At 38.7% G+C, this 13,869-nt stretch overlaps 1 protein-coding gene across 6 annotated transcripts in view; it reads right to left on the reverse strand.

Moving 5' to 3' along the window:
• Positions 1-13,869, reverse strand: part of HECW2 (HECT, C2 and WW domain containing E3 ubiquitin protein ligase 2) — a 363,403-nt gene that overhangs the window by 116,863 nt on the left and 232,671 nt on the right. The gene's annotated exons all lie outside the window — the stretch shown is intronic.

Here is a 13,869-nt window from a genome sequence, read left to right on the forward strand (position 1 = left end):
GTAACTCTAGACCCACACATGGAAATAGCAGACAAAGCAAAATAATTTTGCTCAAAATAAAATAGACTACAGAAAATCAGGGAGTCTTCACTAATGATTCTAGTTTTCTAAGGAATAAGAATGCTGTCGAGTCTCATTTTACAGGTGATGTAAGATCCTAAAGTTGGTTTTAGGCAAAACCCACACAGTCGAAATCACACCATGCTGGAGACAAACATACCACCTCACAGTGAGCCCCAATACAGCCAGTGTTTCCTCCAGTACAGGAACAGATCATTGGCTCTTTGGGTGAGTGCCAATGAAGCAGCTGGCGTAACATTTAGGAGCCAAGTTGTATGAAAAAATGCTTGGCCATGTATTTGAATATTAGAAGTACATGCAATGGGCTGAGTTGTTCTCACTGAGAGTCATATTCAGCTGAGACCAGAGTAGACTGGAGTTTTTCATCTCACTCCTGCTTGGAGGCATAATCTCAGTAAATGGAATGGCAGGCAGAACTACCTGGACTGTATAACTCAGTATTTTTTTTTTTCTTTCTCCCTCTCTTTTTCCTGTGTGTACACACACACACAGACATATATACATACATATCGCTAAATTTACATGATTGAAATACACATTTAATAAAACTCCATTATACCAGCACATACAAAAAAGTGATTGTTTTGTAAAAGTATCTCATGATACTTAAAGAAGAGTCCAAAAAAGGGCCATGGGCTGTCTGCATATGAGTCAGGCAACAAATATTCAATGCACAATACCATGTGCCAAGCAGTAGAAAAGGAGTAACTGTATAGAGCTATTTCCTTAAGTCATCAGAGGGAATGTGATATTCATGAAATTGACCAACCGTGAATGATCTCTCCTGGAATGCTATTCTTCTCACGTAGATTCAAAGGGCTTTGGATTCCTCTTACCTTTAGTGTCCCAGGGACACCAGACTAAGTCTGGAGGCCTTCAGGCTTTACTTCATGGGTTCTGTTATATATTTCCTTTTAGACAGACCAAGGCAAACCCAAAAGAAACCAGAATCCCTGGAAATCGTTTCACGTTAATAAACATTTACTGTGCTGGTTATTGAGGATAAAAGATAAATGAGTATGAGGACAGTCAACAGTGCTCCTGTCTTTCCAGGGTCCCTCAGGATGTGCCATGTCCAGGTCAAAGCATTTATTGCCGATGGGAATCCCTCTAGAGCTTTCTTTTCTTTGGTACAGTGAGCACAGCAACCGGCCATGTTTGAAATAGTGGCTGCTTCCCAGTCTGGGTTCCCGGGTCTCTGAAGGCTACAGGGATCAGAGAACCCTGACAACCCAATTTGGAATGAGAAACAAACCTTTGCTGGCTTAAGCCACTGAGATTTTTTGGTCACCGTTATTGATGTATAACCTAAACTACATAAAGTAACTTTTCTACCATTATTCTGATTGATTCGCTGTCATTGTATACTTTTTGCTTTGCATGAAAATATTTTTCCTCTATCAAAATGGAAGGAAGGGAGGAAGGAAGGGAGAGAGGGAGGGAAGGCCAGCCACATTAAACTGTCCTCAAATAGTAGTGTGCTAGTTCCTTAGTACACCTGAGTAGAAAATATTTTGAGGTCACATTTCAACCTGACAGTCTAAATGAGAGGAGGTTTGATGGCTGTGAGAAATTATGAGGTTCAGAGCACAGAGCACTGCCAAAGCAGGCAGGCCCGTGCAGAGGCTCTGGGCAATTAGAGAGCACGAGAGAATAAGAAAATGATACCATGAAAGCAGAGAAGGAGACTAATAAAAGAAGTTGGAGGGTGTCAGAGACAAACGTTAGCTAACTCACAGTTTAGCCTGTGGCTGACCCTTCCTTGGATTCTTACGTACAATCAGCAAGGCATCTGTTTTCTGCATTTGGCTCCATGTTGCTGATATATTTTCACAGAAGCCATTACAAGCACAGAGGCCAGAGACCACACTAGCTTCTGTGATGGCGATGGTAATGAACTTTCAAGTCATACTCCCTAATGAGTCTCTCTGGGGACAAATTATTGCAGGATAATTCTGTCAGATAAATCATGTCATTAACTGTCTTCTAAATAGGTGTATGTCCTGTCACCCTTCCTTCTCCTTCCGCCCATTAAAATAAGAGGCCACATCCTGATTCTTTATCTAGAGCACCAGAAATGCTCCTCACTGTGCTAAAGAAAAGCAGCAGAACTTCATTAGGGCAAGCAGTGGTAATGAGGTGAAGGAACCCACTCCAGCCTCAGGCACGAAGCAACTCCCTAGGGTTGGACAGCTCTTTAAGCACAGGAGTCTTAAGGCTGGTCTTATAATTAATTATGTCCTTTCATCTTCCTCCTCTCCACTCAGTGAGACGTGTAATAGAGTGCCAAGTTCAACGGATCTTTGCAAAAAGCATCTACCAAAGTAAATTAAGTGTAAGGAAGATTTCTCTCATCAGTAACCAGCAAACAACCTTTAGAACCACAGCTTTTTCAAGTCTGAATAATATGCACATGACTATTAGGGTCTATTTAAAACACATAAGGCAAACAGGAACACCCCTCTAGACTGCTACATGTCTATAAGAAACTACATACATACTTATTTACATATATATGTTTACTTATACATGTATATATGTATGTATTTGTAACATTTATACAGGTCTATGCTTATATACACATGTTTATTCTATTTTTGAATATATATTTTATATGTTTATTTAATATATATAGTATTGTTTTAAATATATATATTTTAATTTTATTATTATTTATTCATTTTTGACTGTGTTGGATCTTCATTTCTGTGCGAGGGCTCTCCCCAGCTGCGGCAAGCGGGGGCCACTCTTCATCGCGGTGCGCGGGCCTCTCACTGTCACGGCCTCTCCCGCTGCGGAGCACAGGCTCCAGACGCGCAGGCTCAGTAGTTGTGGCTCACGGGCCTAGCTGCTCCGCGGCATGTGGGATCTTCCCAGACCAGGGCTCGAACCCGTGTCCCCTGCATCGGCAGGCAGACTCTCAACCACTGTGCCACCAGGGAAGCCCTATAGTATTGTTTTAAAATATATATTTTATATATGTATATACATATATATATGATCTGAAATATAAATATCCTTTCTGAGTAATTTTGTTCAGAAAAGATATTTATACTCCAGTTCATACAGAACTATGGTGAGGATTCTAGTCACAGCTCATGGACAGAGACAAAGTAATTTACTCTCTGCCTCAATTTGCTCAACTATTATAAGACAGGATAATAGCAACTGCCCTGATTTCTTCATAGGCATGTGGGGTTTAAATCCAGTGGAACAAAGGATGTAAAAGTGCTTTGAAGAGGTAAAAATCACTGTAAAAATATAGAGTGGAAGTAAGTACAAGAATACATAAGGGATTATACCTATCATAACTACATTCTAACAGATGAATGATAGTACTAAAACTGTTTTCTACTTTCAGTCATTGAAGATCTTGGGTGAGCATCCCACTTTCTGTTAAGGGAAGAAGGGTCTCATAACCTCTCACTAATTATGTGCTAAGCCCTGTGCTAAACCCTGAGGATACAGAGATGAGCACAGCCTGATCACTCAAAGGGATGGAGAAGGAAAATTATAGGGGGAGGTGGGAAGAAGGGGTTCACTGGAGGCAGAAAGTAGAGCTTGGGAAACAGAGGCCACAGTAGCAGTGAAAATACTGAAACACACTGATAGAACTAGCAGAGCTAAGAATGACAGCAGTCCAAAGAGTTGAGAAATACTAAACAGGTGGGATTAGGTTGAAAGAGCTTCGTCTTCAGGCATCTTTATTCTCCCTCTGGGGTTCAGTGGGTCTAACTGGAAAGGGATCCTTTTCTGTGTTTGAGTTGTTGTTTTGTTTTGGTCTTATAGGGAAAATATGCAGTAAAGGGATCTGATCTTCTACCTGAAACAAAAGTAGAGTAGGAAAGGGCAAATGGACCTATTTCACAGCAGTCTCATGATAATGCACAGAACGATCTCACCTGGGAAGCTGCTGCATGTGGACTCACAAGCAGTGAGGCAAGTTGGCAACTGTTAACAGTAGACAGAGCCCCTTTAAATGAACCCTAAAGGGTGTAAAGTTTTCTTGTCCTTGGATGTGATTTAAAATGTCCATTTTGATCATCCCTTCTCTAATCCAAAACTCCCTTTCCCAATCCTCTTGGTTGTTTCTTGTCTTATCTTCCTAGTAAAGAAATAAACACTCCATGGTTGGATGAATGATCAACTGATTATGAACTGAATTTCTTTGTGGAATTTTGTTAAAATATCACTCCTTAGAGCTTGACATGTTTTGTTTGGTTAAGTGCTTGAGGTGTTAGAAGTGAAAAATATTGAGAAGAGCCGAGGGGAACGTTATTGCCATTTGGCAACAGAATAAGAAAATGGTATGTGAACACTCAGTTCTTATCAATCAACCAACTTATCGATCAATTAATTGCAATCAACGCAAGTAATAACCAAACCTCTTTTCTTTTTCTGGCAGTTTTTTTTTTTTTAAGTGTTATGGTGATCATATGCCCAGGATTACCTGGGCCAGTCTTGATTTACTCTAAATCTATTCTTTTCAATAACACAGGTAAGTATTGATACACTACTGCTAAAGAAAATCTGTCTTTCATATTCCAGAAATCCTTCATCAAGAATAGGTATTCTGATTTCATGCTTGGAAAATATCATCACTGCCTCCATAGCAAATGTATACAAAGGCTCACAAGGGAGCAGATGTGAGCATCTGTATATATTATTCACTAAACAAAATTTATCATAAACAACATCAAATAATATTGTTTCCATAAGATATATGCTGGGATATGGAAACAGTCTTGTCTTACGCAGGTGTTTCACAATATATTTAATCATAAGGGATTTTACATTTTTCTCATCTAGCTAAAGAGTAAAATGGAGGGAAAACTGAACTTATTGACAAAACTAAACTATCAACTCATCTACCTTGCAATAGCGGGAATTTCTGTCGTATAAGAATATATTTAAGTATTTTGGAGAAATATTTTTCTTCATTAAGTAGTAAGGAGTGTATAAGATGCAATTAATGTATTTCTAGAGAGTTTATTAAAAGCCGAAGTAATAATTATTTGGCATGTATGTTGGAAACATTATTCAGTTGCATATAATGAAATGTATTTATGTATGACAATTATTAGACAAACACAGTCATACCAACTATAAAAGACATGACACTAACAATTAAACCTTGAATTATCAGGAGAAATGGTTTATCAAGACAATTTTGGAAGCAATCTGATCACAACCAGAAGAGGGCAGTAGAATATATCTTAAAGCAACAACCACGCAAAAACAGAAAAAAAAATCCCAATATTTTGTTCCTCAAGTTTTCCTTTAGAGTTATGACACCTATATATCTACTTAATTTTGTTCTTTTCAATAAAGATGATTAGGTATCACCAAAAAACTATTAGAACTAATAAATGAATTCAGCAAAGCTGTATGATACAAGATTAAAATACAGAAATCTGCTGCTCTTCTATACACTAATAATGAACTAACAGAAAAAGAAAGCAAAAGAAAAATCTGTTTAAAATCACATTCAAAAGAGTAAAATACCTAAGAATAAACTTAACCAAGAAGGTGAAAGACTTATACTCTGAAAACTATAAAAGATTGATGAAGGAAACTGAAAATACATAGAAATGGAAAGATCTTCTGTATCCTTGGATTGGAAGAATTAATATTGTTAAAATGTCCATGCTACCCAAAGCAATCTACAGATTTAATGCAATCCCTATGAAATACCCATGACATTTTTCATAGAACTAGAACAAAAAACCCTAAAATTTATATGGAACCACAAAAGACCACAAATTGCCAAAGCAATCTTGAGAAAAAAGAACAAAGCTGGAGGTATCATGCTCCCTGACTTCAGACTATACACAAAGCTACAGTAATCAAAACAGACTGGTACTGGCGCAAAAACAGACACACAGAGCAATGGAAGAGAATAGAGAGCCCAGAAATAAACCCACACACCTTGGGTCAATTAATCTATGACAAAAGAGGCAAGAATATGCAATGGAGAAAAGACAGTCTCTTTAATAAGTGGTGCTGGGAAAACTTGACAGCTACATGTAAAAGAATGAGATTAGAACTTTTCCTCATACCATATACAAAAATAAACTCAAAATGGATTAAAGACTTAAATGTAAGACTTGAAACCATAAAACTCCTAGAAGAGAACATAGGCAAAACACACTTTCACATAAATCACGGTAATATATTTTTTTTGGCTCTGTATCCTAAGGCAAAAGAAATAAAAGCAAAAATGAACAAATGGGACCTAATTAAACTTAAAAACTTTTGCACAGCAAAGGAAACCATCAACAAAACAAAAGACAACCTACTAAATGGGAGAAAATATTTACAAATAATATGACTAACAAGGGGTTAATATCCAAAATATATAAACAGCTTATATAACTCAATATCAAAAAAACAACCCAATTAAAAATTGGGAAGAAGATTCAAATAGACATTTTTCCAAAGAATACATACAGATAGCTAACAGGCACAAGAAAGGATGCTCAACATCACTAATCATCAGAGAAATGCAAGTCAAAAGCACAATGAGATATTACCTCACACCTGTCAGAGTGGCTATCATCAAAAAGTCTACAAATAACAAATGTTGGTGAGGATGTGGACAGAAGGGAACTGTTGTACTCTGTTGGTGGGAATGTAAATTGGTGCACCCACTATGGAAAACAGTATGCTGGTTCCTGAAAAAACTAAAAATAGAACTATCATATGATCCAGCAATTCCACTCCTGGGTATATATCCGAAAAAAACAAAAACATTATTTTGAAAAGATACATGCACCCCAATGTTCATAGCAGCATTGTTTACAATAGCCAAGATATGGAAGTGACCCAAGTGTCCATCAACAGATGAACAGTTAAAGAAGACACAATGGAATATTACTCAGCCATAATAAATAATGAAATTCTGCCATTTGCAACAATGTGGATGGAACTAGGGAGTATTATGCTTACTGAAATAAGTCAGACAGAGAAAGACAAATACTGTATGATAACATGTGAAATCAAAAAATAAAACAAACAAATACATATAACAAAACAGAAACAGACTCACAGATATAGAAAACAAACTAGTGGTTACCAGGGGGGAGAAGGGAGGGGGAGGGGGAGGGGCAAGATAGGAGTAGGGTATTAAGAGATACAAACCACTATGTATAAAATAGATAACCAACAAGGATATATTACACAGCACAGAGAAAGAGCCATTATTTTGTAATAACTTGAAATGGAGTATAATCTATAAAAATATTGAATCACTATGCTGTACCCCTGAATCTAATGTAATATTGTAAACCAACTATACTTCAACAAAAAGAAATCACAAATCGCACACCGTAAAAAGATGGTAGCTTGAAATTGGCCACAGTGGGAATGTTAACACTAAAGAAATCGGTAAATGCAAATCAGGCCTTGATATTGTTTTATGGGCTGTCTAGACTAAGAGTGAGTAAACTATAGACTCATGGGCTGACTTGCTAACCAAGTTTTATTGGAATACAACCACATCCATTCATTTACATGTTGTCCTTGGCCCAAAAGCTGAAAATATTTACACTCTGGCCCTTTCCAGAAAAAGTCTACTGACTTTTTCTAAATAATAAGTTCTAGACTTAAGAAATTGGTAAAGAAAATAAAATGCTAATCATACAGATTAAAGTTCAAATTGTGCTGTTACATTGCAAATAGCGCGTGCACGTGCACACAGACAATGAAGAAAAATAAGTCCAATATTCAAACACTATTATCTAGCTAAACAAAGAAGGTGCTGGCCTCATTGACAAAAGAGTGTGAAGAATGCCAGCTCTCCCTCCAGGATATGTGCCATATTCATCCACCTGTCACCATCTCCACTGCTGCTGCACTAGTCCAAGTCCCTTCCATGTCTCACCACAGCGCCTTTTCACTTGTTTCCCTGATGCCAATCTTGCCTTCTAAAACCCATTCTCAACACAGTAGGTAGAAGAAACTTTAAGAAATCAAAACTACACCCCCACAGGAACCCCCTTTAGAATAAAGCCCATTTAGAATGAAGCCCAAACTCCTTGCCAGATCACACAAGCCCTACATTTTGAAGCCCTGCTCACCTCTCTGACCGTACTATGTACCACATCAAACTCATTCCTGTCCTCAAGCCTTTGCTCTTCCTTGGCAAGGAAAGTTCTTCTCCAAGACCTTTGCCTTTCTGGCTTCTTGACGTTGTACAACAGCTTGAATATGGCTCCTTGGAGAGGCCTTGCCGTCCACCTGATCTAAACCAGCATCTGCAGTACCTTGGCCCCAAGTCACCCTAGCCCAGTCACCTGTACTGTCTCAGTTGCCTCATGACACATTTCACTGTCTGCATTATCTTTTCTTGTTCACTAGTTGATCTTTATTCCACTGTATCCTGAGAGTCTCGAATGTACTAGGCAAATCGTAGGCATTTAATAATTACTGGTTGAATGAATGCATGAACAAATGAACAAAGGAAAACTCGTGTTACCTGACCCCAAGTCCAAAGCTCTTCCCACCACAGCATGACACTTTCTGTTTTAGACTGACAACTCTGAATGTTATCCCATTCTTCCTTGTACGAAAGCCTACGATCTCCTAGAATTGTTGCATACACGAGTTTAGGTTCCTGTAACCTGGCTTCTGCTTACCTTTCCAGGCTCAAATCTAACTTTCACTAGTGTTCTATGCTCTCTGCACACCAGCAACACCAAACTGCTGTACTAGTAATTCGGTTTCAGTACTTCTATAGTAATTACAAAGACAGCCCTGCAACTTCATGGATCTCTTGTTTTGTAAATGCTGCTCCTTCTACCTAGAGAGCTCTGGCCCATCTTATTTCTAGGGCAAGTTCCTATTCAATCTTTAAAACCTATCAGTCTTTAAATCCTATCCCAAATGCAAACCCAGCTATGACTCCTCCCGTAGGCCTTCTCCCCAGAGTTAATCACACACCCCAGCAGGATATCTTCTACAGCCTTCCATTACAGCACTTACAACTCTGCTCATTGCATTGGAATGTGTTTTCAAGTCTGGGGTTCCAGAGCCCACAGTTGCTGTCAATTTTGTATCTCTAGGACTTAGTGCCTGGTATACAGTAGGGAATAAACAACTGTTGCTACATTGAATGCCTCTTGCATGAAATCTGAGAACAGCCTTCTCCCAAGTCCTCTCTCTTCCAAGATAAACCTATAAACCATGAGATAATGATCAGTATGTTAACTGATCAATAAATATGTGCATACTAATAGCCTCGCCAACAGCTCCTGGTGATTGGACTATGCTGACTTCTACTTTTCCCAACAGTCTACTCTATTTTTCCTAAGGCATATAATCTGTCTGGTTAAATTCAAAATGTTCTTACATTCCCTTAACAAGCCTCTCAAAAGTCCTCTTCTTCAGTTTCTATTCTATTTACCCACCAAAGCCTGCCAACTCTCTGCCTGTGATTCTCTCATGCTGGATCCTTCCTCGTTATTTCCTCACCTCCTAGTCTAGGCTCTTATCAGCTCCAGCCACAACGAATGGGTTAAATACAGCTGGATGTCTGTGGCCAGGGTCTCCCCCCCCGCCCCAATTCTAAAGCGCTCCAGGTGCAGCTAAGACAACCTCCCCCTAATTAAAACCTCCAGGAAGCCGCTCCCTCAGCCCTCAGAGACTTGCAGGACAGTGCCCGCCTTGCCCGCCCTGTTACCCCCAGCACCTTGCAGAAACACAAAGCTCCTTCTCGATGCCTCCACACCTAGTCCAGTTTTGAGCTGTTTACTTGCGCGTTAGCTGACCCAGCAAGATGAACTCCTGTGTCAGACCAAAGCCCTACAGGTATTTCTTGTTTGTTCTTTTTCCCATCCCTAACAGACAGTTTTTCACCAAGTCATGTCGACTCTACCTTCAAAATAGCTCTTGAGGCCGTGCACTTCTCTCCATCTCCACGCCAACACCAGTATTCCAGCCATCACTGCCTTTCCCTTGGACCGTGAAGATCCTCCGTTCTCATCACCCTGCTTCCACCCTTGCCTTTCTATGCTCTCCAAATCCAAGCACGTCACACTCTAAGTGCATGATGGCTTCCCGCTGCTCAGAACAGAATCTAAATCCCCTGCCATGTCCCACAGGCAGATCTATGATCTGGATCTTGCTGACTTTCCAACATAGTATCACACCACCCCCTCTTTCTATCACTACACAGCAGCCCCTCTGCCCTCTTCTGAGTCCTGGGGCCCCTGCACTTCCTGTTTCAACTGCTTGAAATGAGCTTCCCCTGGCTTTTCCCATGGTTGATGATTTCTCATCTTTCAACTTCCAACTCAAAAACTATTTCTTCAGAGAGGTATTCTAGAACCATCCTTCTAAGGTAGCCTTCACTCTCTGTCCATTCTAGGATAAGAACTTGATCTTACTGCCCACTGTGTCTGCAGCACCTACAATAATTTCTAGCATAGACCGTGTTTTAAGTAATATTTATTGGATGATTAAAATAACTCACTATGCATATAGGACATGTTTTCCACTTCTGTCTTTGCTCATGCATACCCTCCACCTAGAAGGCCCTCCTACTACTTTCTTTTTTAACCAACCAGTGTCCGTTATTTATTCTGTGAGACAATTTAAGATTTACATCACATTAGAAATGCACAACCTACCGAGACTGAACCAGGAAGAAATAGAAAATATGAACAGACCAATCACAAGCACTGAAATTGAAACTGTAATTAAAAATCTTCCAACAAACAAAAGCCCAGGACCAGATGGCTTCACAGGCGAATTCTATCAAACATTTAGAGAAGAGCTAACACCTATCCTTCTCAAACTCTTCCAAAATACTGCAGAGGGAGGAACACTCCCCAACTCATTCTACGAGGCCACCATCACCCTGATACCAAAACCAGACAAAGATGTCACAAAGAAAGAAAACTACAGGCCAATATCACTGATGAACATAGATGCAAAAATCCTCAACAAAATACTAGCAAACAGAATCCAACAGCACATTAAAAGGATCCTACACCATGATCAAGTGGGGTTTATTCCAGGAATGCAAGGATTCTTCAATATACGCAAATCAATCAACGTGATACATCATATTAACAAATTGAAGGAGAAAAACCATATGATCATCTCAATAGATGCAGAGAAAGCTTTCGACAAACTTCAACACCCATTTATGATAAAAGCCCTACAGAAAGTAGGCATAGAGGGAACTTTCCTCAACATAATAAAGGCCATATATGACTAACCCACAGCCAACATCGTCCTCAATGGTGAAAAACTGAAACCATTTCCACTAAGATCAGGAACAAGACAAGGTTGCCCACTCTCACCACTATTATTCAACATAGTTTTGGAAGTGTTAGCCACAGCAATCAGAGAAGAAAAAGAAATAAAAGGAATCCAAATCAGAAAAGAAGAAGTAAAGCTGTCACTGTTTGCAGATGACATGATACTATACATAGAGAATCCTAAAACTGGCACCAGAAAACTACTAGAGCTAATCAATGAATTTGGTAAAGTAGCAGGATACAAAATTAATGCACAGAAATCTCTTGCATTCCTATATACTAATGATGAAAAATCTGAAAGTGAAATTAAGAGAACACTCCCGTTTACCATTGCAACAAAAAGAATAAAATATCTAGGAATAAATCTACCTAAGGAGACAAAAGACCTGTATGCAGAAAATTATAGGACACTGATGAAAGAAATTAAAGATGATACAAATAGATGGAGAGATATACCATGTTCTTGGATTGGAAGAATCAACATTGTGAAAATGACTCTACTACCCAAAGCAATCTACAGATTCAATGCAATCCCTATCAAACTACCACTGGCATTTTTCACAGAACTAGAACAAAAAATTTCACAATTTGTATGGAGACACAAAAGACCCCAAATAGCCAAAGCAATCTTGAGAACGAAAAATGGAGCTGGAGGAATCGGGCTCCCTGACTTCAGACTATATTACAAAGCTACAGTAATCAAGACAGTTTGGTACTGGCACAAAAACAGAAATATAGATCAATGGAACAGGATAGAAAGCCCAGAGATAAACCCACGCACATATGGTCACCTTATCTTTGATAAAGGAGGCAAGCATATACAGTGGAGGAAAGACAGCCTCTTTAATAAGTGGTGCTGGGAAAATTGAACAGGTACATGTAAAAGTATGAAATTAGAACACTCCCTGACACCATACACAAAAATAAACTCAAAATGGATTAAAGACCTAAGTGTAAGGCCAGACACTATCAAACTCTTAGAGGAAAACATAGGCAGAACACTCTATGACATAAATCACAGCAAGATCCTTTTTGACCCAGCTCCTAGAGAAATGGAAATAAGAACACAAATAAACAAATGGGACCTAATGAAACTTAAAAGCTTTTGCACAGCAAAGGAAACCATAAACAAGACCAAAAGACAACCCTCAGAATGGGAGAAAATATTTGCAAATGAAGCAACTGACAAAGGATTAATCTCCAAGATTTACAAGCAGCTCATGCAGCTCAATAACAAAAAAACAAACAACCCAATCCAAAAATGGGCAGAAGACCTAAATAGACATTTCTCCAAAGAAGATATACAGATGGCCAACAGACACATGAAAGAATGCTCAACATCATTAATCATTAGAGAAATGCAAATCAAAACTACAATGAGGTATCATCTCACACCCATCAGAATGGCCATCATCAAAAAATCTAGAAACAATAAATGCTGGAGAGGGTGTGGAGAAAAGGGAACCCTCTTGCACTGTTGGTGGGAATGTAAATTGATACAGCCACTATGGAGAACAGTATGGAGGTTCCTTAAAAAACTAAAAATAGAACTACCATACGACCCAGCAATCCCACTACTGGGCATATACCCTGAGAAAACCATAATTCAAAAAGAGTCATGTACCAAAATGTTCATTGCAGCTCTATTTACAATAGCCAGGACATGGAAGCAACCTAAGTGTCCATCATCGGATGAATGGATAAAGAAGATGTGGCACACTGTTGGTGGGAATGTAAATTGATACAGCCACTATGGAGAACAATATGGAGGTTCCTTAAAAAACTAAAAATAGAATTACCATATGACCCAGCAATCCCACTACTGGGCATATACCCAGAGAAAACCGTAATTCAAAAAGACACATGCACCCGAATGTTCATTGCAGCACTATTTACAATAGCCAGGTCATGGAAGCAACCTAAATGCCCATCAACAGACGAATGGATAAAGAAGATGTGGTACATATATACAATGGAATATTACTCAGCCATAAAAAGGAACGAAATTGAGTCATTTGTTGAGAAGTGGATGGATCTAGAGACTGTCATACAGAGTGAAGTAGGTCAGAAAGAGAAAAACAAATATCGTATATTAATGCATGTATGTGGAACCTAGAAAAATGGTACAGATGAGCCGGTTTGCAGGGCAGAAGTTGAGACACAGATGTAGAGAATGTACATATGGACACCAAGGGGGGAAAACTGTGGTGGGGTGGGGATGGTGGTGTGCTGAATTGGGCGATTGGGATTGACATGTATACACTGATGTGTATAAAATTGATGCCTAATAAGAACCTGCAGTATAAAAAAACAAACAAACAAAACAACTAATACTAAACTTTCATTGGGTTATTTGTATGGAAATATGTTAATATAAATGTTTCAGACATTACATGAAATTTCTAAAAATCTTATATTTGTATTTATATGGAAATATGTATGGAAATATGTTAATATAAATGTTTCAGACATTATATGAAATTTCTAAAAATCTTATATTTGTATTTGTATGGAAATATGTTAA

The sequence above is a fragment of the Balaenoptera ricei genome, chromosome 7 (genome assembly GCF_028023285.1).
Source record: "Balaenoptera ricei isolate mBalRic1 chromosome 7, mBalRic1.hap2, whole genome shotgun sequence".
In the NCBI taxonomy this organism is placed as follows: domain Eukaryota; kingdom Metazoa; phylum Chordata; class Mammalia; order Artiodactyla; family Balaenopteridae; genus Balaenoptera; species Balaenoptera ricei.